The 25,683-nt window shown below is 42.8% G+C and overlaps 1 protein-coding gene across 4 annotated transcripts in view; it reads left to right on the top strand.

Moving 5' to 3' along the window:
* Positions 1–25,683, top strand: part of agtr1b (angiotensin II receptor, type 1b) — a 343,860-nt gene that overhangs the window by 201,233 nt on the left and 116,944 nt on the right. For 3 of the 4 annotated variants that reach the window (XR_003834231.1, XR_003834233.1, XR_003834232.1), the window contains one exon: positions 5,451–6,234. The exons of the other annotated variant lie outside the window; for it this stretch is intronic. The gene's annotated coding sequence lies outside the window, so the exon portion shown is untranslated. Of the gene's footprint in view, positions 1–5,450; positions 6,235–25,683 lie in introns of those variants that run through there. 4 annotated transcript variants of the gene reach the window in all.

The following is a 25,683-nucleotide window of genomic DNA, read 5'->3' as shown; positions in this document are numbered from 1 at the left end:
TGTCAACCATCAAGATATTTAGCAGGTTTACACAATCAATAAAATATCAGTGTATTACGTCTATCACTTAAATTATTTATTTTTTAAAACACATTCAGACTAATTTGAATTAATGTGTAAATCATTCATTTAATTTGAATTTAACTTGCAGCCTGATTTAAAGATTTGTTGTAGCATCCATATGTAACACATGTCTATTTACATATTTACATTTACTTAACTTGTTTACCTAAAAAATCTGGCACTTTTTTTTTTACCTTTATCTCAAATTGCAAACAAAGCAGTGTTACGAGTCAACTTTGTTTTACTCAGATTTGTCAGTATGTCAATGGGTTTTTTTCATACTATGAAAGTTTTCCTAAAATTAGATTAAATAAATTGTATATCGCCAGATCCTTGCCAATACACAGCCCTACCCCCCCTGTGATGAAATACGGTATCTTAGGTAATACAGTATATTAATCTTGAAGCTGATTCATCTATGTGGATCCACTTGTCATTTTATTCCCCTTCACACAGACTCATGCAGCACTGTCCACCGTGTGAGTAGGTGCTCCTCCTGGCTGCATGCTCAGGCTTTCTGTGTTGTTTTCTGCCCGTGCACTCTACTTGTCGGAAGAGGCAGGATGAGAAGTCATCCATCTCCAGCTAACAGCCACCAGTCTGGCCCCATGCTGGAGCCCCAGAGAGAGGAAGCGATCGCTCACAGCACAGGAGCACATTCCCCCTCCACACAGGGGGGACAAGGCCATTTAACCCATCAAGGCCCGGTCTACTTTTCTTTGCTATCGTGTGTGTGTGTGTGTGGAGTAGTGTATGTTTCTGTCATTGCATGCACGCATGCCTGTGTGTATGTTAATGCATGCAGAGTCATTAGTGCAATACTCCAGCCTCTCCTGTTTGTGTTGGTGGGCTCTTCAGTACACCACGCCTGCCGGTAAGTAGTTAAATACCCATCCCAGGGTCAGACCTCATATACAGTAGCACAGTACATCCCTCACATCCTTCCACCTCTACCCCCATCCCCCATCTCTCCTTGATTCTCAATATATGGCTCCTTGATCACCCACCCCCCTGTCTCTCTGTCCTACTGGCATGACGATGGCATCCCTGGACACACAGAGACTGGCAGTATAACCAGCCTGAGGAATTGACACTCCAAGTGTTTCTCCACACTTTTTCTAATGGCATTGGGAGCCCCCCGCCACTGCTGGGATGGAAGGTGTTTAGCACCTCACTGTTTTTACTTTGACAGAGGAGGGACACTAGCACTCCCCTGGCTATATAGGCCTAGACCAGTTCCACTGTTATCATTTCCACTGTGGGCACGCTTCCTCCCATTGAATCACAGGTATTTATGTGGGTGGTGGTTTGGCTTAGCTAGCTGTGTTAGCTCTGTAAGGTTTGGTTTGAGGTATCAGACTGACACGCTGTGGACGAGGCACGTCTAGGTGACACCAAGGTGAAAAGCTCCATCTGTATATGGGCAAATGCCTTAGACAGACAAATGTGCGATATTGAGATAATGGTTGACCGTGCACCATTACAGAAATAGCACTGTCCGTGAAGAATGAGACGACAATGAAGGGAACGCTGGAAATGAGAGAGGCCTTGCGTGCTGAATACATATGCACTGAAGCCATCGAGTGAGAAGGAGACGAACTGAACGGGTAGTTAGGTCAAGAAATGAAAGAAAATGGAGTCAATAAATGTTAGGCAGAATGACTTTTAAACAATAAAATTGACGACCCTTGTCTGTAGAGGTAAAGTGTGGATGTTGTGAGCCATGACCAAAAAGCTATTGTTGACTAACGTCAACCGAGTGCGTTATCTTTGACCCCTGCGGCTAGAAATGGAAAAAGGGAGTGAAGGGAGGAAGCAAATATGAATTACAGACAAACGTGTCGTAGTACGACGATGGAAGGAAAATACACAAGTCTTTACACAATCAGAGTCAATTCTCTAAATGATCACACAGCAGTAAGTATCCTCAGGTAATATATTTGTATTCAGAAAGAAAGTGCAACAACACTTTTTTTTGTTTCTCTTCACAAGCACTGCTCTCTGTGACAGAACGGCATTCTGGGAGAAGACAGACTGCAAAGGTCATAATTATTTGCGGTCATGCTGCTCCTCACTTAACAGATGGAGACAACCTGAGTCAACATTTTTCAATTAAAAAAGAGAACACAAACAAACAGAGGGGAAGAGAAAACACACACTCACACGTACACACGGGCTGGAAAAGCGGAAATGACCTTGAGGACCTGATACCTCATTAAAAGTGATGCTCCAAGCCTGCAAACAGGCTAATTGGACAAATCCTGTTCACACTTAGCAGTAGTACACATGGTGGGGGGTGCGAGAGATTGTATGGTGTTTGTGTGTATGTTAAATGTTGTAAGAAAGCGTGTTTTAGCCTCATCTTACTGCAAATATCTGAAGTCAATTAGGTCTGTGAAACGGGTGTAAACTGAGTGAGATTGAATTACGCTAACATCCACATGAACATATGGATGCATTAAGTTTTGGATGTGGATGAATGAAGAGCTAACTCACTGAAAGACCAGCAACTCCATATGAGGGAAGGATTCAAATGAAATTAAGTATGTTTACATGTGATGTCATACAAAACACTTATGGCATGATATGGTACACCCATCAGTGTTTAACTTACTACAGTTACTGAACGGTTACCAAATAGTTTGATTTAATTTGTTCATTTGTTATTCTAATGTAGAAGTGTACACGTCAAATTATAAGTTGCATAAAGCTTTTGTGCCTCAAGGTTTGAAAATAAAACAAAGAATCTGCGGATGTGGCGTTAGAAAAGAAGTGAGCTCACCAGACTCATCTCTGCACGAGGCTAACATTAGCCGCTACTAGCATAACACGCTAAAATCTCCGGCGCAACGGTCAGCGTTCAAATTGCATTATGAAGGCGCCGAGTTCTGTTGGTTAAAACAACTCTGAGTCACTCTTATTTTTCGTGCTTCCTCACATTAAAAGCAGTATCTCTTAGGGGTCACAAGGTCATTAAATATGCACTATATGAAGCTGTGCTAAACACGGAGGCTAACGCTGCATGGCCCTGGATATTTCAGTTGCTACACTGACGTGATGATAAAGATTTTAAATTGCAGTAATATCTAGCCTTGCACAGTTTTGCTTTATGTGCCCAGATAGTTTTTTTTTTTGTGTTTCGGGTGAATCGACCCTTTAGCAGCAAAGAAATATTGCAAGGCAATATCAGTAATAGCAACTTTTGTGATTGACAGCAGCATCCTGGTAAACATCATCTCAAGCTGACAGCCCTGGAGAACTTAGCCAGAATGTGACAGCCATCACAGACCCACATCCAAACATGAAAGGCCTTTGTGTTGTGAAGCCCCTCTACTGAGACAGAAGAGGACATGTTGTTCTCAGTTAGAAACAGACATTCAGAGAGACTGGAAGAGAAAGAGAGAGAGAGCATATGTGTGTGTGTGTGTGTGTGTGTGTGTACGTGTAGCCTTACTGCGATAGGACAAGGAGTGCTGATTTAGACATAGCCTACCCAAACACAGATGCCCCAGTCCTTCCTTCCTGTGGGTAACAGAAGGAGACACAATGTGTTCAAGAGGCCGGAGCTGACAAAGGGATTAATCCGACGACAACAAATGCTGCAATCTCTGGCATAAAACGCAGCCGAAAAATACATATCATATGGTCACAACAGCACTGACACAGACAAACATGCACGGAGAGCCGGAAACATCCTCAAGAATAAAAACCATGAAAGAAACTGCAATTTAAAAAAAAGGAGTAACTCAATAGTTCACTGCTCAAGATGTACGAGTGTCACATATTTTACCTTGAAAAAACCTATTCCCTCGGCTCTGGGAATGAACCTGCAGCAGGGATTTTTTTTTTTTTTGTATTGACATATAGTATCTCCCACTGGTAATCTGTCGATGTTGCTATTATCTCTCGCTTTCTCGCCATTGTTGGATCTCACATCTTTCTCTCTATCTCGTCCTGTGTCTGTCTTTTCCTCTCACACCCTGTCTGAACGTGGTATTGGGGGGCTGATATGAGCCTGTGAACATCTGCCCGCGATACAGTGGAGGGAGCAGGCGAGAGAGAGACTGAGATGAGGTTGAGATCATGTGAACCACCCATGGCGCCGGACTGTTACGGCCATCAGTAAATCTACCATCTCGCTGCTATCAAAGGTTCACTCTCTGCCTCTGCCTGTGTGTGTGTGTGTGTGTGTGTGTGTGTGTGTGTGTGTGTGTGTCCGTGTCCGTGTTTTCCTTTGCAAGCCTGTCTGTATGTGTGTGTTTTTTCCTCAAATAACATAATCCCATAAGAGGGTGGGAGAGACATTTTTTGAGGATAAGGGGAGAAAAGAGAGGAAAAAATGATGGCAGTGAAGAGAGAAAAGGCGATGAAGGGAGAGGGGGGGGGGGGCAGAGTAGAGCAGGAGAAAAGCATTAGTAGTTCCAGCCAGCTGCCAAATGATGCCCTTGATTGCCTCTCTTCTTGTGCAGAAACAGAAGGTGTGAGGGGTGATTAGGCCTGGGCCCGATCCCTGATGAACAGATGTTAATAACAAAGCCCATGTTCATTGTGGTTAATAGCCAAGCGCGCCAGGGCTGGCTGCTGAGGCTAGGGGAAAATCTGCCTCCATAGCTCTTCTCCTCCCCTCTCCCTTCATGGGAGAGAGATAGGCTCCCTCTACTAATGTTTTGGCTGTACACTAACGTAATGAGCATGGTATTTGCAAGAAAAGGTAATGATAATCAGTCACGGGGCCAGAAAAAACACAGCAAATGATGGTGCGTCGCATTCAGGAGATAGAGGAGCTCAGGGTTTGTGCTGTTAACTTTTAGTTGATGATAGGCTTTTGATGATATCAGAGATAAAAGGATGTTAATAAAGCTGCGCTGCATGGCTGAAATCACCGTTGCCTCATTTTTGATCCTATTAGGCTATTGTCTTCAGGCGGTAATGACAACAACTATAACGTGCGGAGGAATTGTCATAATTCCATCTCAACGAATCCGAAATCATTCAATTCTAAACTATACAGAGCAATACTCGACATCTAAAGCTAAATCATCCGGTGCTAACAAGTTCAAAAATAATATCTCAAATGTGTTCTGTCAAAGAAATCCATATAATAGGGGTTAAAGGTCAAGGCGGAAAGGGTTAACAGTGGGGACAAATACATCATCGTTGCTGTTTATGAAAAACAAAGCCAGCGGCTCCCACTGCAATGCCACATCCTTCCTTCTACAGATAACAGTTTATTTATGAAACATTCAAATGCACTGAATTATTGAAGTGAAGCAGATGTTGCAAATTGAATACTTTTTCTCGATTTCCATTGGTGGGGGGAAAAACGTGCCATTCTTCCGAAGTGTGTATGCTCTGGTACCAATTCTCTTTTCTCTCTGTGTACACAGCATGGAAGGGGAGACTCATCTCGCACTCAAATATCTCCGTGGGGAATGGAAAGATGGCAGAGATGCATGCCGAGGCCACTCCTTTTATCCCGGCCTCGGAAAGACAAACATTGGCTCTGTTGACGGGGAGAATGTGACATTTTCTGCACTGTGATACCTCACATCTTCAAATTGATGCCTTGTCTGCAATAGACAGGAGGAGGTGTAATGAATGTGCATCGATGACACAAAGACATGCCACCAGGACATTGTGGGTTTTCAGCTCTGGAGATTTGTGACTGGCTTGATTTTGAAAGCGCAGAGGGCCAGCTGTTTATGTTATTCAAATGTAGAGGGGTTGGAGAAAATGTGCGTCCATCTTCTGTCGCCGGATAATAGTTTGGATCCAAGCATCCATTTCTAAAAAAAAACGCTCTTTATGCTATTTCAGTCAATTAGACATTGAAAAGTATTTTCCATGACACTGCTTGAATTTCTCTTTATATACTGCTGGAACTTGGACAAAAGATTCAAATGATTGTCATTTTCTTCAGTATTCACGCTGTCATCTTCACATAGCGACTGAATCATTTGTCCTTTTTTATATGAGCTCTTTCACTGGTAGGAGGACGACAAAGACACATCTCTCTTCTCTTTTTGACAGCTATGTATCAGCGTGATGGATTGGCATTATAGAAAATCTTTCATGCCCAAATATCATCTGTAATCATCCTCATTGTGAGAGATGAAGACACACGCATGTTTTCTTATGGGAAAGTCACATACATATATACATATATATATATATATATATATACATATATATATATATATATATACATATATATATATATATATATATATACATATATATATATATATATATTATATATATATATATATATATATATTATATATTGTATAGTTCAGATGAGCTCCATTTTCGACACCACCTGTTAATTTCAGTTTATTTTAAAGTGATTGAATCGCCACAAATATGTTTTCCTTGACAACAATTCAATTAAACAGATGTATATATATATCGCTGTGAAAACATCTCCTTCAAACAACTGTATTTATTAAAATGTCTCACCAAAAACAAGATTACATTTGACACATCGTGAATACATTATAATGTACCTCCGGCCGATACTCACTTTTACCGATTAGAGCATGAACGCACCTTAATGCAACTCTATGGAACCTCTGTCCACTGGCTGCTAACGTTAACTAGCTGTCGTCCTGCCGTGTTCAACACTGATTAGCATCATCAGAGTCAACACAGGGTGCGTGGTCCCCTGGACGTGTTGATAATGAGTTTACTGCGTCCCAGACACATTTTCTATTGTCCCCTGGACGACGGGACTCGAGCCCTGACGGTAACAACCCACAATAGTTCATCTATTTTAATCAATAATCCTTTACTGTTGACTGTTTTGAATTGTCTGCTCTGCTGCCGACTACTCTTCACGTACAGTTCTCTCTAAATCACGTTGTAATTGTAGTTTATAATCTCTGATGTACCACGATGTGATATTTCATGCTTCTAACAATAAGAGTGTTTTATTATCTCCTATATGATGTGTGGCTGAAATATACACAGACACAAAGAAATCCACTAGAACGCTGAACTTCTATGATATCCACCTTTAAAAAAAGAGAAATAATACAAGGATGACAGGCCTGGTTCCTCCTTTAAATTGAAAGGAGACAATGCTAGTTAAGAGTTATATTCCCAGCTGTGTGCTTCCTCTCACAGGCGTCAAGCACCACTGTTTAATGTACACTCATGCCCCATCTACCCTCTCTTCCATTATTCCACTCTCCAAACCTCCGTCTCATGCGCACTTTCCCCAGGCCCCATGCTGTCCCTCTCTATTTATTGAATACATCTTTTACTCTGCAACATTTTTCCACCTGAGCTGGCAGTTGCAACTTTTATGGGGGTGGTGTGCACACAGGGCCGCGGAGAGAAGAGGACCCTTGTATTTTCATTGCACGCATCATGCTCCAGCGAACGAGGGCCATCTAGGCTGAAATGAACTAACAGGGAAGATGAGATAGACCTTACCTCTTGTTTATATTATTTAAGAAGGAGTGATAGCAGCACTTGGTATTTCCCCCACTTCACTTCATGAAAAAATAACAACAAGTCAATAGATGGCCACCAGCTGAGAGGAGACAGAATAGGGATTTAAAAGGGTAAGTAAACAGCAACCTGATCAACAAAACAATCTATTATTCAATGCCATTTCTGGCAAGATCAGTTTTTACATGGCCCCAATTTATCAGACAGGCCAAGCAGAGAAAATACATAAACAAGCTTTCAATGTGGTGAAAACAAAAAAGATCATTGAAGCATCTTTGATGGTGACACGTCGCTTGTCACCATCATCAGAAACATTGAAATAGAACTACTTAATGCCCATCAGGGAGGTTTTCTACTTTTTTACAGCTACAGTATAAGAAGATATCAGCTCTTGCTGTTTCTGCATGCACGATAATCTCACACATATGTAACTGTACGTCGCCTGTCTCTACATTTTTTTTACAAGACTCTCTGTTAGTTCTGTCAGGTGCAACTGTCCAAACATGATGTAACCCTATCAGACGCAGGTCAAAACAGGACGAGTGCTGATGTGAAATTCACTCCATTAGAGTGAAGCCCGGCTTTGTATTCATGGCAAAGGCGAGGCTTTCCAGCAGAATTACACCAGCTTTGTGTAAATAATCAAGGGCTGACCTGTGGGGTTAAACCCCGTAATTGAAGTGATACTTCAAAGAGACGACTACCACCTTCTCTAGGCGGCAAAACGCTGCATGGAGCAAGCAAGACAGACAGGAGGGGGGACTAGTTCACACACACATAGACACAGACAGACCCTCACACACACACATACACATATGGGGCAGAAGAAGGAGGTAATGGGGTGCCCAGATTGGATGACACTGTGGGAGTGCCTATTCTGTCATACAAGTGCTTTCTCTGTCTCTCTTTCTCTCCCCTCGCTGGTAAATGGCTAAAATGCCATATTGCATCTCAAGCAATGAATAAATGAAATAAACATGTGATGCCTTCCCTGCAAATGAACTCAAAGTATTTAATAAAGGGGAAAGTTTTGAATGATTTTATTTTGTGTGGGGCAATATGCTTCCACTAAGATAAAAAGATTTAGTACACTCGTTATGCGTACGTGAGTGTGACGCCAGTGTCTGGAAAAGGTGTTAATGGGGTCAAACTCTAAAAGTGTATTATTTTGCATATATTATTATTTATTTTTTACAGTTTTCACACAACCATTTATCATTATCCATAGCTATTTGTTTCCACTGACACATGGGTTCACACGGGGTCACTATGATGCATCCATTCATCATTTCGGCCTCCAAATATTTCATTCACATGATCATATATGAAAATACAAAAAAAATGCATTTTATAATTTTGACTGTCCCCCCCCCCCCCCCCCCCCCACTGATTCAGAAAATTGTATGACAATCTCAGTGACCCAGAAAAATACACAAAGCAATGATTGATTTTGCAAATATTTTCTCTTCCAATTTTGGCAGCATCAAAACCCTGAGTGTGAGTGAGTGACCCCCCCCCCCCCTCTTCTTCAGTATCAAAACCGCAGTGATCCAGAAAAATAATCAAATCAACATTGAGCATGTTTTAACACTTCCCTCTGCCTGCTTTGAAGCAAACTAAAAACATCTCCAAGGAAAAAGCCCAGTGACCCAAAAGAATCTACTAAAATCCACAATGTATACCGATCTGAACAACGAGGGAGTTTGCAAATTCCCCTCTTCCTGTTTTGACAGCATCAAAAAAAAAACCCTCTGACCCAAAGCCATCCCCATGGCGACAACGACCACATGCAGCCCAGATGCTGAGCTATTCGCACAAAACTATCCTCGCTCTGCCACAGCACATCGTCACTGTACCGCCAGCGCCCCACGCCAGCGAGCTCGGAGACATTTGCCCCACTGCACTTCAATTAGAGGCTGTAAACATGTGACAAAAGGCAAAGTCAGACAGACGGGCGGCCACGACTGAAAATTAATCAGTAGGGTGGTGCTGGGTAAGGAACTGTGCTGTCTGTCAGGGCTGCGAGGACTGACTGGCACCGCTGTAATCACTCATTTACAGTAGTGATCACCATAGTGCATTGTGGGCGATGGATAACCAAGCTGTATGGAAGTGCACAACCCACTATCTTCCTCATCTCACCCGCCTCTCATCCACCCACCCCCCCCCCAGCTTCACACACACCTCCAGCAAAGAGTAGCAACCAGCGGAGAGAGGCAGATTGATCCCTGGATTCTGCGTAGCTACGGGCCTCCTTCCCTCATTAATTCTGCTGATTCCACCAGATGGGAAACAAAATATTAATTTTATTCAGCCCTAGGCATGGGCTCTCTGTTAAGGTGTTCACTAAATCACCAGGGTTTCATCAGGATGCTCTGATATTGCAGCCTGGCTGTAAAAAAATTGCCGGGGCCGGTGGGTGGGACAAAGGTTCAAATTGTCATAAATGTAATTAATTGTGTGGCAAGAATGATTAATATATCAAAAATGGAGGAGCTGACGTGACTCGCCAAGATGCCTAGCCATGCCTTCAAAGTGGCAGTACATGCTCGTTTGAATTATGCAAATTAATTGACTCTTTCAATGTGGCATAAAATGCTAGTGCAACTACATTGCATGGTACATTAGTCTGTTCATCCAATAAAACTGCATTCTTTACAAGTGAATCCTTGACTCAGAGGGCTCTGGGATACAATTCATTTTCGGCACAGATGTGAGAGTCTGGCAGCATTTGGCAGAAGGTTTCAGGCAGAAAATGAGGAGCGGATGAAAGGGGCGGGGGGGGGGGGGGGTTGGACAGAGATGTACAGTGTGAATGTATATGTATGAATGTTTGGTGTTTGTCTACTGACCCCACTGAGAACTGCCCTGGCATGAAACCCTGCACATGTGCGCTCTGATCTTAATAGCTTCGGTGCACCGTGCTTTCAGTTTTCCCCCCGTCACCCCTTTTGTTTTCACAATGAGATGACAACTTAGTTTGTTGGTCACATCTAAAGAACCATGGATCATTGATTTCATTGCAATGTTGCAGCGCTGCCCCGCCACCCGCCGAGCCATAGTGGAAACTGGCAATGACGAGGCATGTGCTCAAATGCACAATACACATGCATGCACGCGCACAAACAAACACACGCCTAATTATAAGCACCGCTTTGCCACAGTCAAACTCCAGTGAAGGATGATGATTTCACAGAATTACGGACAAATTGACAATATGAACATTTTGAGTCTAAAATTAGGCATCGACCGTGTCAAAATATGTCATTACGTGCAACACACGTACGTCGGAAACACATTTTCATATCGTAAGAATAGATCTACGAGAATTATAGACTATTCTCCTTCACCTGTTCTAACATCCTGGTTGGCGCTCGGTTCAGCAGTCGACATCAACGCTATCTGAGATGTGTGTGTGGCACCTTACCAAAGGCTAAATATCTTGACACCTGCCGTTCACTTCGCAGCATGGAGATGGAGATGCCACCTAAATGAAAGCCCGGCATACCTCTCTTCCGCCACTGCCCTCCGCCTCCCACTCCCTCCGAAAACCACCTCCTCACCCTTCCAGCCGCTCTCTTCCACCCCCACTTTGATATACACGTGTCAATGCAAAGTGACAAATTGCACATATTAATTAGGCACTAGGCCGGGCGAGATTGCTGTTATTAACGGTGGAAAAGGGGGGGGGTGAGGTTGGATTTAATTGCCTGTGACATCAAAGTCAAGTGACTGGTATTTCAAGCATCATTTAAAACGTTTGATATTGAGGCCATTGTACTCACATAAAACACATCTAAAAATATAAAGGAGACTGATGGGGAGGGAAATACCTACATGCGTTCCTGCAGCTATCAAGAAGCTAATAACATTTCTCCTCCTGATAAATTGACTAGATCCTGATGGAAAGTGTGTTGTGGTTGCCCCTCACTGACTATCGCTCCCTCTCTCTCCGATTTCCCATCTCCTCTCACGTTCTTCATTCTCTTTTCATATTACCTGTACGCCGGGGTAAAACGAGGAATCATTTCAATATTAAGTACAGACGCGGAGAGTAAATTTGCTCGGTTGCTTTGGAAAGCACATGTTTTTAGTGCGTCTGCTTCGAAACATAAATGAGAAAAGACAAATAGATAAAGCTATGGTTTTCCTGTTATCACTTTGTGATGGCGGAGGCTAAATAACAGGAGGGTTTGTACAAAGTGGATTAAATACGCCGCTCTGCATTACGTGCAGAGTTGGTGCCGCTGCAGTTACAGTGTTGTGTAAATAACATTACATGTTAAACGGGTGAAGGACACAGATTTAACGGTCACCTACATTTTTCCATGTTGAAAAAGACTGCTGTGTGTCGTGATGACTGATTATCTGGGGGCCCCTATCAGATTGGAGACAGTGCTTTTAGCTGTTAACTGTTGCCATGGCAATGCTGTTCTCCTGTTGGGCGTTCTGCTAACCCTGAAATTAGTGCCGAGGTGTGGCGCCACCCCAAACGGCGCTCTACTCCTCCGCTAAAGCCTGCCCTGATTTGCTGTCCACAACAACCCAAAAAAAAAAACCTGTTGAAAAGATAAGCTCCTGGCGCTCCCCTGGAAGCAGTCGCCGGCTAGACACTCCAAGCGAGGCAGGTGAAAGTGATAAACCGCAGATGTACTCCAATAGTCAGAACCATAACCATCACCCACTGTAGTCCTTGTAAAGGTTGTATACGGGGCAGTTCTAGATCCTTCTAACATCTGCACGTCGCAGCCCAGTTCACTTTTACCATCGGGCATGGACCGTCTGAAACAAGCCCCGACGGGGTCCCTGCAGCAGTCCATTCAGACCACTGCTGTCACGCTCCTGTCTACATTAATCTGAGGCCCTGCTCAGAGGAAGGCTTATAAAAGCTGAACACTGGTCATTACAGGACATGGTGGCCATGTTGAAAGCTCCATTTCCTCTTCGTCCCACCCCGACTCTTGGTCTCTCATTTAGCAAGGCGCAGCAACTTTTCGTGGCGATGACTTCATCCTTCTTCATTTTAATGGCCCGTTAATGCTAACATCGTCAGTACCTCTTCTCTGCATGGAAATAACCAAACCCAGTAGACGGAGTGCCATTTCTCGGCACGCAATAAGACACACCAGGTGCGCTCAGTCTCAAATTAGCCGATCAACAGGGAGGCAAAACTGGCATCCTGATGATCCTAGGCGCCAGCATGACACGTCATTTAGAAAATGGCCTATTATTTTTGTGCAAGCATTAAAAATAATTTACTGTTTTAAAGTCTTTGATTTCCCCAAAGACATGACAAAATGTACAACAACTTGACATAAGGTTTAGTGTGTTGAAGAAAAACAAACTAAAGAAAAGTCAAAAACACCTAGGTATGTGATACTGCATGTGGTGTTGGATACGTTCTTAATGGCTGCAGTCAACATTAGAGTCAACACAGTGCATGTGCTTTAATTTAGATAACATGCAATCAGATATAGTGTTTTTTTATTATGTACATTTTGAAAGAATCGTACACTTTTCAACCTGCTGCTTTCTACTTTAATTTTTACAAGTCTAACTTTGCTGTCTTCACCTGCTGTTAGTTACATCGCACGTGTTCCATCATCATAGAGTCAAAGCACGAGTTCTCCCCGTGCAGTGTGCCGAGCCACTTCCTACAATAATAACGTGTCATTATGTGGCTCTAAACAGTAGTCTCGCCCTCCATACTGAGGGGGCATTATGCAGTGACCCTGCAGGTGAACATGGGACTTTATATATTTATATATATATATACAAATGTGTAGCACATATGTTACTGCATGTGGTTATTGATGTCTGCGCGCAATTCAATTCTGTGCATACAATACACACATTCTTTTGTGTTTCACACCACTCAAGTCTGCATCGGCACCTTTTGACATCGGTTTGTGTCACGTTTCTCGCAGTGATGAGTCGGATCGTATGCTGACATATAGACAAAGAGACGGCGAGAGACGATAGTGAGCCACAGTACACTCGGGGGCCACTTGGAGAGGTGAAAAAGCGGAAATACATATTGATAAGATGCGGCGGTAGGCCCCTGTAGTCCCTTTCCCAAGACAGGCCACAGACTGGAATTATAATGAGTGGGATTAACACCCCCTACCACTGCTGTTTCTAACCCCTCAGCCCCCCTACCTACCCCTCAACACACACACACACACGCGCACGCGCACACAGAAGCACTTCTACTCTAGGATCTACCCTGAACGAAGGACAGGAAGCCAAGTGCCAGCGAGGAACATACTGACATTAATTAACAACATCTGACACAGATGCCACGCTTGTACTCGCTCTCGAGGTGGTCCAGCGCATTATTTCATTTTGGTTATTTCCTTTCATTTTCTTCCTCCCCTTTTTCTCTCTTTGCTTGTGTCACTTGTTAATCTCCTCGACATGCTGTCCTCTCTCTGCGTTAGGAATGCGAGGTTTGAACTGGCTTTGAATGCAATTAACTTTCCACTTGTCAGGCACTTTTGTTTAATTTTGAATAACCCTTTGCCCGTAATAAGGAAGCTATCAAATCTCAGAGCAGAGATACATGCGGTGATATTCATTGACACTCACACCTTGCTTTGCTCTAATCTATTTGCTCTCTCTGATACCCCAAATATTGTGACACCAGACACAACACCGAGGCCCCAGTATTCCGGCCCGTTGCTCCGTGCGCCACCCAGAAGCCGCGTTCACAAAGAAGAGCCATTTCACAACACTGCTCGGGAGGCAAAGGTCAAGCTCTCCTTCAGTCACAGATAGTGAAAGGAAAGGCCGTCAGACGTTCGGTAATTAGCCGGAGCTTCTGCTGTGCTGGAGTTACACCATCAGCGACGTGAACATGCAAGTGACACATATGCTCCATCTAGTATCTGCACCACTAATCAGCCGACCTCAAACTGAAATAGATGTGTGACTTGTCAACTTGTCTGCAGACGTGTTGATAAGTGACACATATGTCAAACCATTATTTGTGATGCAACTCTGAGAGAGAGAGAGCATGCCAAGTGCTGCAGCCGTACACTGTACGAGACCAAAGAGCAGAGGTGAGGATGGGTAATAATCTCTTGCTGTCTTGAGGGACCATTCACCCTTCAGGGGCCCTGCGTGGGTTCCCGGTGAAGGTTTGAGGAGATGTGGCATTTTCTAAACTGGCCAGACACTTCCTGCCTCCTCTGCTGTTTCTCTTTGGTGGCAAGAATGACCCGTCTCCCTCCTGACCTGCCTCTGGTAATGACCGTCGTACATCATGTCTTAAGTGCTGCAGCTCCACTCGGCTGATGTCGCTGGCCTGTCCGGCTCTCATTTCCATGTGACCCACCGAGTCCTGGACCGGGGCCACGGCGGGGAAATTAACAATGCATCATGTGATTCATCTTCTGAATGACTCCCACCACATAAGGGACCTGACCGCTGGGGATAAGTCATCACAAAGGACCTTGATGGCTATTCTGTCTGTCCAGGTGTCAGCCAGCGACGCTGAGACTTTGTTATGATTTGTTCAACAAGCAAACGATGTATTATTGTCAAACGAGACGTGCGAGAGCAAAAAAAGGTCTGCAATACAGATCATTACTGACCAAAGACAGTGGGGTTTTTTTTATAATCAGCCCAAATCTTCCAGACAACATGTAAGAGCAGCTTTGAATTTGACTCATCGGTGATCAATAACATCATATTTGCTGACATGTTGGCAGTTTTAATTTCTCCTGAGCTGGAGAATAAAACACCTGTCAATATTAGCAGAGAGTCCACAACCCAGAAGCTGAAGGGGTGGGGCCGCTCAAACGTTCTGCTGCCGCCACCTGCTGGTAAGCAGCTTTTGAAGCTTTCTCCCCCTCCCCTTTTCTGCCATTCAAACCCACCAACCCCCCCCAAAGTAACCAACAGTAAAATCTCTCCTGCCTCGGCTTCACACCCTTTTTTTTTTTTTTTTTTTTTACAAATCCCAAAGCTGGATAAGTGTTTATTTTTTAGCTCGTAAAAAATATTTCCTTTCACCTTTTAAAAACCTGTCTGCTGTGTGCACATAATTTGAGTAGAAATATGGGCCAATGTAATTCAATCATGCACAGAGATTGGGTGTAGACAGGGTGGGGTTGCAGATATGAAGGTCAGCACTGAGCAGATAGACAAATGGGCAGTGACGGTGAAGGGATATCCTGTTTCAAGTTATGCAACGTTAATTATTCTATAAGAAAAGGAGGCTCTCTCACTGTGAGGGGGTACCTGATGAGGAGGACATTGTGCCTGCACAAAGGCCACGTGTTTTCCTTAAATCTCTCTAAGTCGCCACTCAAAACAGTCCTGAGGCATATCTGCAGCAGGCCCGAGTCCAGGAACAGACAAAGAGAGTTCTCAACCATTTATCTTTAAAGCTGGCATAAGGTGCCTCCACCACATTACTCTAAACCCTGTCTTTTCAATCGAATAAAATAAATTCTAGTGCTCTCGCTAATGGTCACATCGAACATTGACCACGGGAGGTAAGTCTAACAAAATTAGTATGCAAAAGACCTGCCCTCGCGAGGCCTATAATTTCCTTGCAAATGATTTCCGTATTTGAGGATGAAAGGAAAAAAAAGACAATGGCATTTTGAGCGTGCATGCGTGTGCAGCCTCCCAATAGAAGCTGCATTTAAATAACTTAACCCACGACAGCAGGTGGGATTGGATGAAATAAGGTAAAAATGCAGAGTGGAAAGATCCGACACTCTGCATCTTTGATATTTAGTTGATAGGCTTTGGCATGACGCCCCGACGGTGTGAGCTGAGGACAAAAACAAGTCAGCTTTAAGAAAGCCCTGCATTTGCTCTTTCGCCTGCATTCTGTGCAACGGGCAGGCTGGTTGCGGCATGCTGTGACATCTTTTTCACCAGTTAACTTAATTAAACGTATATGCGCTTTACATTGTTTTGCCCAGACAGACCTTTAACTTTGAAATAAAGGTCTGTGACTGCTTTTTAGGGGGGGGGGGGGGGGGGGGGGGGCGGGAATGTGTTTAATTTTCCAGGGAAAAGGCAATAAATGAGTAACAAGATAATATTAATATTAATAATAATAATAAGAATTAAAATGTTAACAAATTTAATTAAAGTTTCTTGTCATTTTGCTGAGCTGCACAGGCCTTTAGGCTTCATGCAAGGCTGCATTTATTCCGACCACGAGTCTAAGAATGTTAATTGCACCGTTTCCCAATCATAAATACTAACATAAATCACCGGACTATACAATAATATGCTCTACTTTTTATGTCCCCTACGTGGCCTGCAGGAGTACATCCTCATCACTATAAATCACATCCCTGCAGCTTCCAGGACTGTTGCAGGGACGGAGCAGTGCCCGCACACTTTCCACAGCTTAGAGACCATTTCATGGTATTAATTTTAATGTACATAAAAGATTTAGCTGTACTTCCCATGTTCGTTGTCCATTTAATAATCAATCCTGACTTATAATGTGCATCACAGTATATTAAAATCCGGCCTGGGTAATTGTAATTTCTCTGATAGGTCATTGAAATAAATGATGGCAGAGAGGTTTGTTAGAACTGTAATAAAATGTGAATTGTAATTATTATTATTATTATTATTATTATTAGATTATAAAATAAAATTCCCTTTAAGAAATATTATTTCAGCTTTAATCTTAAGAATTACTGGTCGATTAAATATTATTGTGTTTATTTAATATGCAAGCAGTTAAAATATGTAACTAAAGTTAAAATGTGTGGAAACTGAGTGATGATGAAACATTCCACTCACATGAGTTTAACATCTTGAACAATGCAAATAAATTCCAGATGTTGATGGTTTCTTTTGTGTTTTATGTTTTATGTGGCTCCCTTATTTTTAATTTTCTAAAATATGTTCATGAAATGTGAATCAGGTAGAATTTTTAAGTCAAATTTAAATATTTTAAAATTAATTTTGGGGTCATTATTTATTAATACTTCATAAAACCCAAATGTTCCTGAAGTAATTCAGCCTGGTTTGAACTTTCTAAAGGTACAAGTCTGCGGTTATATCGTAAGAAACTGTATTCATGTTTGAAATCACCTCAATTAATTTATTCTGTTTGGTTTTTGGAACAACTAAATATTGATTTTTTTCGATTTTTAAATCACTTAAAAAAGAGACCGGTACATTTTAAAGTTGTCACCAATTTAAAATCAGAGACACACATGTATTATTACACTGTGACCTTTACATTTTCTAACACAAGTGTACAATGATAAGCTTTTCTTCAGCCAAACTACATGTAAGTTTTGGCTGTTTTTCAGTGCTCCTGCAGACAACAGTAGAGAGTGGGCGCCTTAGCCCTCCAGTGTACACGTCTCACTATGAGTCTGTGTCATAACCTCCATCAGGGTTTCATATCTCCCTCTTCCCTCATCTGTCCCAGCATGGTAGCCTTAATATGCATGTCTCCGTACCGACACGCTCCGACTAAATGGCCACATTTGCACATCTTTTTCTAGCCTATGTCCATTCCCCTCGCTCCGTTAATGCGAGTTAATTTCTTCCTCCAAAATAATACTTTGGCAAATCATTCTTACAAAGTGCTACATCATTTATTGTGAGGACTTCGGTGAACTTCTGTGAAAAATTAATGCCTTTTAATTTTGGTTGATGGCAACATCAGTGCTGCTCTGTAAATTGCACTTTAATGAGATTTTGCTACAGGGGATAATCTGCAACTGACAGGAAAAACATCTTGAAAACATCTGCAGACCTATGATTTCACTCTGACGATTCTACCCCCCGTAAATCTCTGAGCAGAAGGATGAGCAGAAAAATGGTCACTTGATAAGTACAACTTTATACTGTTCAAAGTTAAACTACAAGAAGTACACTTAAAGTATGTTGTAGAACTTGTCTGAGTGGACGAATAGGAAAGCAAGGAGGACAGGATCTCTAATAAGATGCTTATTGGAACTGAAGCAAACATCTTCGAGTTTAAAAACATCCGACGCAGAAGTCCTAAAATCCTAAGAAGAACAAACATTTACAGTCTGACGTCAAGATCAACAGATTGTCCAACTTTTGAATCTGAACTTTAGAAAATTCAATGCCGATATTAAAAGATGTTGATCATAAAAACACCTCCACCCTTGCAACTAATCCACATTGAGCCCAACCGAAGCTCTGTGGGTGTAGTGGTGCTGCCTTCCTCGGGGTGTCTGGACAAAGTCCCATGGCGTGACTCGTCCAAGGAGACAGAATTGGCCGCCGCCCAGCAAAACTATAGAGCAGATCATGTGCAGCCCGAACTAAGCCAAAGTCCTCCAAATTAAAGCTGACACATTCAATCTCGTCAACGCGGTGTTTTTAATGTGTCTCTCTCACACCGTCACCTGATCTCTTTGCAGCACCATGAGTCTAAATCTCATCTCTTTTATAGTTCTCTCTTTCTCTCTTTCTGCAGCGTTGACCCCACTGCTCTCCATTCAGCGTGGCGAGGAGTGGCACTGAGAATCTGCAAGGTGAACTGTGAATGTCTCATTACTGTTTTACAGATGTGTCCGAAATTTCCACCTGGTCTGTATTTTTCCTCGTTCTCGCTTTATTTCCCTTTCTATGTGTTTTTTGCTTGCCTCTTGCTGCAGGGAAACAATAGCTTCACTGAGCTCATTTCAGAGCAGACAGGAAACTGTAAGGTGGGATGTGGTGAGGAATGCTTCCTCTCATAATGAACGCAAATACCGAATTGGAGGCAGATGATGGAGTCTTATTTGGTGCTGCTGATTTGTGAAATTCCTGACCTTTATTGGCCCATCCTTATTCAATCGGTGAAAAGCTTAATGTTTTCCATGTGCAACCTCACAACCCTGCAGCGGAGAAAGACATGTTTCAAAATGTTTCATGGTGACAGTTTGTCTCCTTTTAGAGCTCCTGAGTTTCTCCATCTCGTCGTGTTAGCAAACATTACACCTATCCCAGTGCTCACCCTTTACCTTTACCATTTGAGAAAAGAAAAACAGTCTCTACTGGAGGCTGAGGAGAGATGTTAGAGTTGTATTAAACTTAAAAGTAAATGGTTTCATGTGGTAGAGCCAGCCATGCCTTTCACTTTTGTTTCCCCCTCCCAACTTCTTTTTTTTCCCCAAGAGTGACACAATTAAATCAGCTCCAGTGATTGGCGCTGTGGTCAGTGCCAAGTTGGGATCACGCTCCCAGCACGGTCCTGGGTCTTGTGCGGCTTGAGCAGACAATTCTTGTCTGGTTGGTGGCCGAGCCGCGCTGTCGGGATGGCAGCACCTGTCAGAGCTGGGCGCATCATGCCAGCGTCTCACTAGGAGCTCCTGAACCCAAAAGAAATGACGGCCTTGTGCTGCATAAATGTGGCATCTCTCCTCGCCGCAGACACTTCAACCAAAATACACTGAGAGCAGTGTGGAAATACAGCACAGTGTGTGATTGCATGCTCGTGTTGGTCTTGCTCTCCCCTCTCTGTCTCTCTCCATCTCTCGCATGATTTCCCTGACTTGGGCTCCCCAGGGGTTAGTCATCTTGGTCATCAGCTCCACTCGCAGGTCAATTGTAGCAGCAAGTGGTCGGCCAAACAATGCAGAAAAAAAGGAAGAAAAAAACGGTTATAGCCATGAGCCAGCACCGTGCTCGTATCGCCAGCGCATGAGAAGATCAGAGCGGAAAGCCGGCCATAAACAAGCCAATGAGTGGTGCGAGAGATCTGCTGAAGCACTTCAAATGGATAAAGAGAAGACAAGAAACACAAACCCGTTATAATATTTGTTTTCAGCGTGCCTCTGTGAATCTTTGAGTGACTGAGCCAGGCTTTTTTTTTTTCTTCTTCTAGCTGATCTCCAGTAGGGGAAACAGTCCTGCCGGAGCAAATTAACTGGAGAGCCTTTGCACACAGGCCCCATAGACTAATGAAGAGGCCCAGAGGATATTTGCAGGGTCACACAAAGGAGGTGGTATAGATGCTAAATGAAAATTGGGCATTAAGCAGGATGCCATGGGTAGCCTCAAACTACTGCAGGCCTTGCTTCTAGGGAACCATCACTGTAAGAGGATTGCCGCTCCATATTTTATTTATTAAATTTCTCTCAAGAAATGAGATGATTATTCACAGAATATCTACATGTTTAGTGGAGAAAGTGTCATCATCTCTCTTACCCTGCAGACCCACAAAAGAAAAATTAACATTTATTCGGGGGCCACGGGACTTTTATTGGCTCCATATGCAGGCTACAAACCCACAGGAAATTTCAATTTGAAGCCACTTAACTTCAACACTATTGCAGTCGTCTCCAACAATGAGGCATTTAGGTTTTAAGTATTAAGAGTGAATCCCAGAATGCCAGTGTCAAACTCACCAGTCAAGGGCAGTGGCCACGAGGCATCACGCGAGCATCCACTTATGTTTTACAACACTACTTACACAGGGATTCCAACTGTTTGCCCAATATGAGGTAAAATGAAATTAAAAGCACTGACCATACATTGTGTGCTAAGTCCCACAAGCTATTGTAATTCAGAAACCTGTGGTGCAATACGACAGCAAGTGTTGAGTTACTGTATTTGAGGATTATAATAATAATTAAATCCCATTCTTTACATTTTCTGTTCCATCTGTATATAATCTACTACTATCGTAATTATATGCAGCTATATATCCTTTCAGCTACAATATGCTTTACAGTCTCAACGTGAATATGCTGTGTAGTCATTTTCCACTGGAGAAATTATCCATCAGATTCTGGATCTGTGTTTTTTTTTTTTCTTTCGCTCAGCCGAAAACACGCCGCAATTACAGAATCTAACTATCCGTTTACTTGATGAATTCCATTCCACTGTGTTGTTTGATAAATAAGGAAATACTTCCACGCGTGCACTATGTATAGTAATTAAAGTGAAAAATAATGTCACAATGTAAATCCTTAATTGGACTCCCAGAGAGATATTGAAAATTTGTCTTTAATAATAGGTGATGACTGGGGCCGGAACACAAAGCGTGTTGAAATGTGGCTCTGCGACTTCAATTAATCACAACATAGAAAACAACCAATTTAGCAGGGAATCACCAGGCCCAGGTAATGCACTTTTAATCATCTCACTTCAGCACGGCAACGTAGAAGTCTCACACTCAGGATCATGTTTCTCCGGGTGTTGCAAAATGTTCCATTTTAATAAGACGCGATTAATAATTAATCGGTACGAGGTTGGCCCATCCTCAGACTACACTCGTGACGTTTCTGCTATTTGTTATGCAGCTAAAAAGCTGGTGAGCTGCTCATCCAAAGTCTGTTAACACCTCCTGTATATAGTGTGCTAAAGTGTCTGAGCAGGACCTTATTAGCCCGGGTCGTACGTGTCATTTGACCTCTTATTCCACTGCTACGACGAGTCAGAACCGTACATTTGGTAAAACAATCTCGCATCAAAGATGAAAAGTTTTGTGGTGTTTACTATTCTCTCATTAACAACACTTCCAGCCATCTGTGGAGTGCCACAAACACACCTGCTCCACCCTGGGCTTGTAATGGCTTTTCTCAATGTGCATGTGGGTCTCCGACTATCTCAAGGAGACAGGGCTGTTATAGACCTGTCATTCCAGCATCATCAGCCAGACGCACAGCACTTTGTATTCCACTCGCATAATTATGGATATTGTAAAGCATTCAAAATGATCAATTTAGCCGGCACTGTCACCGGAGGAGTTATTAAGCCACTTTGTGTTGATTTCAATGTTCATAATGCGGTGTATTAAAGCACAAGTGAATGCGGAGCCGTGTTGCAGAATGTGGACTTGTACGGCTCGAGGCAGGATACGAGTTTATTTGATAGTAGTCATTTTGAACAATATCCATTTGGTTTGAGACCAAAATCAACACAATCTCTACAAAACCCCCCCCCATTCCATGCTGCAATCCAGAATTATCACAATATTCAAATCCTTCTCGTTATCACATAAATCCATTGATAAGTATGAGCTCAGAAAAGTAATATCTGAAAATAGACTTTTGTTGAATAAAAACAGCAGATTGGATGGCACTTAACGGGGGGGGGGCGAACGTTACAGAGGTAGTAATGCAACGGTTAACATAACATGTGACTGCATGCAGACACATTTTAAATAACAAGTCTTAATAACGTCGCCACCTTTTGAAGTCTCGCACTTTAAACTGAAATGCCTCACGAGAAGCAATGAACCACGTCGGGTGCTGAGATGAATGAACTCCAGCAAATGAACTTTGGCGAGACCCCTTTGGATCCTTTGAACTTGCTACAGGGTCTGTTTCTGGTCTGTCAGGGGAGGCTGCAGTGTTGTGGTCACTCTGTGGTATGGTCATCAGACTTCGGCCCCGCCGCTCCTCTCTGCCAATGTATCTGTTTCCAAACGGGACTGACGCAGGCCTGAGACGAACCCTGCTGTGGTCCTCTGAAACCAGAGACCCTTGAAGTGGACGTCTGCCTGTGTCCAGTCTGCTCCCAGAAACCCTTTCAGATCCAAGGACTCCAAATGTGGCCTTCTGCATGAAGACTTTCTGGACACAGCCTGGTTGGTTGGTCATGTCCCTGCCCCCGATGCCTTGGCCCTCTACACTCCACCACCACCTCTACCATGCTAACCACCAGCAGCCTCTTGCAGACCAGGGAGCAGACCACCCTGGGCTGGTCAGCAACCCCTGCTTACACCTGCCATAAAACTTAAAAGCTACAGTCTCATCCCCCAGCTTTGAAGTGTTCAAAGCATAGCTTAGTGACCTTTGATGCGACTTTGGACGCAACACATGTTTTGCACCCATGTATAAACGCAGGCCTCTCAGTAGACAAGGCGGGATTGTTTACCTACATGTGCAAAACGTAAGGGCCAATGCATGGCAACCATGCATGGAGCCTCTATTCCCACACGTCAAGTTCCCTGTGGTGGGAAGCTGACATGAGTCGGCCGGACTCTGCTTTGAGCTAACAGTTTCAGCCACCATGTGTTCAGCATTACTTTCTCTGTGCCCTCGCACTGACCACTAGGCCACAGGCTTTCTTAGATATGGACAGATGCAGCAGTTGGGTCACTTGCCTTTAACGTTATATTGGATATCAAGAGGTGAAAAGCAACTAAATGCGTTGACTTACTGACCAACGTGTGTCTATAGCTCCAAGTATGAAAAGCTGTAATAGGGATCAAGATATTCACTGTTCTAAATCACAGTTTGGCAAATTTAAAGCCTCATTTTATCTTCCCTCTAATTAGAGCTGTCAAGATATTAGATGCAATGTTGCAATATCTATAGAAATCAGTCAAATTAATCTTTAACTTTTTATTTTAATGTGCGTTTTGTTTTTGGCAAATGAATGACACTAATTTATGTTTATAAGTTTATAAGTTAAATGTAGTGGAGTAGAAGTATAAAGTGGCATGACATGGAAATACCCAAGTAAAATACAAGTAGTAGTCAGATGTGTGCTTAAGAGCAGTACTTAACTGAATGTATCTGATTACATTACAACGCTTAATGTAATATTTGAGAACTTTGTTAAATGAAAAAAACATGTTGTGAAACATCTCCTCAATGTAAGGTCTGGAAAAAAGTATTGCAAGTTTCGATATTAGTACCCAAATCTAGGTTTTGTATCCAAAAATGTCAAAAGGCTTCATGTGTAATTTTGATGTACTTGTACTTTACTTAAATCTTTTCATTATGTGCAAATGTATAATTCTACATCAGTAATTTGAGGGAAAAATGTCATACATTTAATTTGTGCGCAGGACTTTTACTTGTAAGTAATTCTACATTGTTGTCTTGCATCTTTTGCCTTGATTTAAAGGATCATTGCGCGTATCATTTTCAGGCTGCAAACGCATGTAAAGTATGCAAGTATGTAAAATTGTATTCTTAACTTCGGCAATATGCAGCTTCCACTTTGTTCCTTAATATATGGGTGTTGTTGTTTGAGTGTGATGAGTTATTGATGTCTACTGGCATCTTAAACATGCACACAGTTACAACCGTAATCACGTTTACTGTGCACATGTCAGGGATTATATTCTCCCTCTTCCTCTCTCACAAATAGCATTGCACCATTTCACTGTACTTTATAAATATCTGGCTGTTTTACAAGGCGCTAAATATTTGACAGAACAGTAAGCTCATAATTACACAAGACCATGGCTGTGTATAAATGTCAAACAAAAGCAGGCTGATATATAGTCGGCCATGGGGTTTACATGCTTCACATGCTAGTGTCTGAATGACAAGGCTCAAGATGATGTAATTATAACACGAGAGGCTTTATAAGTGCGTGAACCGACACAGTATGCGCACAGAGTAAAAATAGCACACGCTTCTTGAGTCTGGAATAACCTGGTAGCAAACCATAGGCTCCCCTTTATTTACACAATGTGTGCCCGACCTGCTGTGCATAGTTTAAGTACACCAACAATGAATCTCAATTACAGTGCAAACAGTGCACATAGGATAAGTTGAAACATAATCTTTGTGATTTTCCTCGTGTTTCTGTTAATTCCCTGCACCTATCAGAGAGCTGCCTGTGCTGATGTCAGTCCTGTCTCCGCTCAGTGGAGCCAGAGGAGCTGGCCTTTTGCTAACTATAGACTGAGAAATCCCGAGCGCGTTTCTTTTAGCCTCAGGACGGCTGAGTCGCCCACACAAATGTTGATGAGGATGAAACGGCACGACTGTGCGTTGCCTGCACTGTGACCTATGGAATGTGCCTTCAAAGAGGATTCTCAGGCTGCGTGAATTTCTCAGAGGATTTCACTTCCCATGGCACTGTGTTCATCCCGCTTTTATTCACTTGGGTTTACCCTGCAATTTATAGTAGGCGGTGACATGGATCGTGCAATATGAAATGTCATACCTGATCTGTGCTGCTTTCCGTTGCCTTTCTTTAAAGGAGCACAGATCCAAAGTCACGTGTGTCCCTTTAATGTTGGTTCATCCACTCAGTTCGTCCCCGTCACCCGTCACGGAAGCCAAGGCCTGAAAAGAAGTAGTCATTTCATCTGGTTTTCTTTTACAAAATGTTGTAAACTTTCACATAGTGCATACACAGTGACCCAGACAGGAAGTGGATTGTCCCTCAGCTCTAAATGCCTGGACATGGGGGAGTATACAGCACATGAGACAGCAATGCCATAACAGCAACATTAAAACAGTA

The sequence above is a fragment of the Cottoperca gobio genome, chromosome 20, assembly GCF_900634415.1.
Source record: "Cottoperca gobio chromosome 20, fCotGob3.1, whole genome shotgun sequence".
Lineage (NCBI taxonomy): Eukaryota > Metazoa > Chordata > Actinopteri > Perciformes > Bovichtidae > Cottoperca > Cottoperca gobio.
This window is presented reverse-complemented; position numbering and strand designations above follow the sequence as displayed.